Source organism: Arachis ipaensis, chromosome B10 (assembly GCF_059453495.1).
Source record: "Arachis ipaensis isolate K30076 ecotype BB chromosome B10, ASM5945349v1, whole genome shotgun sequence".
In the NCBI taxonomy this organism is placed as follows: Eukaryota; Viridiplantae; Streptophyta; class Magnoliopsida; order Fabales; family Fabaceae; genus Arachis; species Arachis ipaensis.
Window position 1 is genome coordinate 43,858,754 of NC_142435.1, and position 2,490 is coordinate 43,861,243.

General features: G+C 41.7%; 1 non-coding gene across 1 annotated transcript; it reads left to right on the top strand.

The window, feature by feature from the left end:
* The first annotated feature begins 2,146 nt into the window (after nt 1–2,146).
* LOC148579861 (small nucleolar RNA R71) lies at nt 2,147–2,254 on the top strand. Its single transcript, XR_015897963.1, has one exon. It is a non-coding gene; the product is annotated as a small nucleolar RNA R71 (small nucleolar RNA).
* The last annotated feature ends 236 nt before the right edge of the window (nt 2,255–2,490 follow it).

Below are 2,490 nucleotides of genomic sequence, written 5' to 3' on the forward strand. Positions count from 1 at the left end.
TTTCTGTAATTTCAGGTATTTTCTGGCTGAAATTGAGGGAGCTGAGCAAAAATCTGATTCAAGCTGAAAAAGGACTGCTGATGCTGTTGGATTCTGACCTCTCTGCACTCAAAATGGAATTTCTGGAGTTAAAGGAGTCCAAATGGCGCGCTTCCAATTGCGTTCGAAAGTCGACATCCAGGGCTTTCCAGCAATATATAATAGTCCATACTTTGCTCAAGGATAGACGATGTAAACTGGCGTTCAACGACAGTTCCATGCTGCTGTCTGGCGTCCAGCGCCAGAAACAAGTTACAAAGTGGAGTTCAACGCCAGAAATAGGTTACAACCTGGTGTTGAACGCCCAAAACAGCCCAGGCACGTGAGAAGCTTTAGTCTCAGCCCCAGCACACACCATGTAGGCCCCAGAAGTGGATTTCTGCACTATCTTTCATAGTCTACTCATTTTCTGTAAACCTAGATTACTAGTTTAGTATTTAAACAACTTTTAGAGATTTATTTTGCATCGGATGACATTTTAGATCTGAACTTTGTACCTTTTGACGGCATGAGTCTCTAAACTCCATTGTTGGGGGTGAGGAGCTCTGCTGTGCCTCGATGAATTAATGCAAGTATCTCTGTTTTCCATTCAAACATGCGTATTCCTATCTAAGATATCCATTTGCGCCTAATTATGGTGAAGGTGATGATCCATGACATTCATCACCTTCCTCAATCCATGAACGTGTGTCTGATAATCACCTCCGTTCTACATCAGATTGAATGAATATCTCTTAGATTCCTTAATCAGAATCTCCGTGGTATAAGCTAGAATCCATTGGCAGCATCCTTGAGAATCCAGAAAGTCTAAACCTTGTCTGTGGTATTCCTAGTAGGATTCTGGGATTGGATGACTGTGACGAGCTTCAAACTCGCGAGTGCTGGGCGTAGTGACAGACGCAAAAGGATAGCGAATCCTATTCCAGTATGATCGAGAACCTACAGATGATTAGCCGTGCGGTGACAGCGCACTTGGACCATTTTCACTGAAAGGAAGGATGGTAGCCTTTGACAACGGTGATCCTCCAACACACAGCTTGCCATAGGAGGGACGTGCGTGCGTGAAGAAGAAGATAGGGAGAAAGCAGAGATTCAAAGGACAAAGCATCTCCAAAACTCCAACATATTCTCCAATACTGCACAACAAGTAATTAATTCGCACTCCTTTATTTTCCACTATTTAAACTGATAAACATAATTGACTTTCTGACTAAGATTTACAAGATAACCATAGATTGCTTCAAACCAACAATCTCCATGGGATTCGACCCTTACTCACGTAAGGTATTACTTGGACGACCCAGTGCACTTGCTGGTTAGTGGTACGAGTTGTGAAAAGTGTGATTCACAATTCGTACACCAACTCTCTCTTTGGATTCTCTTCTGTATTGCTTGGAAGAGTACTAGGAGGGAGTTCAGTAATTTTCTTACTCAGCTGACCCACTTATGCCTCCAAATTTCTAATGGAGGATCTTGTTTCAGTCATGAAACTTTGAGTGGTTTTGATTAGATCAGAGACAATAGTTGCTAAGTCAGAGTGGCTTTGCTTAGAATTCTCTGTCTGTTGCTGAGAAGATGATGGAAAAGGCTTGCTATTGCTAAACCTGTTTCTTCCACCATTATTATTGTTGAAACCTTGTTGAGGTCTCTGTTGATCCTTCCATGAGAGATTTGGATGATTTCTCCTTGAAGGATTATAGGTGTTTCCATAGGGTTCTCCCATGTAATTCACCTCTTCCATTGCTGGGTTCTCAGGATCATAAGCTTCTTCTTCAGAGGAAGCTTCCTTAGTACTACCTGTTGCTGCTTGCATTCCAGACAGACTCTGAGAAATCATATTGACTTGCTGAGTCAATATTTTATTCTGAGCCAATATGGCATTCAGAGTATCAATCTCAAGAACTCCTTTCTTCTGAGCTATCCCATTATTCACAGGATTCCTTTCAGAAGTGTATATGAATTGGTTATTTGCAACCATTTCAACGAGTTCCTGAGCTTTTGCAGGCGTCTTCTTCAGATGAAGAGATCCTCCAACAGAGCTATCCAATGACATCTTGGATAGTTCAGACAGACCATCATAGAAAATTCCTATGATGCTCCATTCAGAAAGCATGTCAGAAGGACATCTTCTGATTAATTGCTTGTATCTTTCCCAAGCTTCATAGAGGGAGTCACCTTCTTTCTGTCTGAAGGTTTGGACTTCCACTCTAAGCTTGTTCAATTTTTGAGGTGGAAAGAACTTTGCCAATAAGGCATTAACTAGCTTTTCTCAAGAGTTCAGGCTTTCTTTAGGTTGTGAATCCAACCATGTCCTAGCTCTGTCTCTTACAGCAAAAGGAAAAAGCATAAGTCTGTAGACTTCAGGGTCAACCCCATTGGTCATGACAGTGTCACAGATTTGCAAGAATTCAGCTAAGAACTGATGAGGATCTTCCAATGGAAGTCCATGAA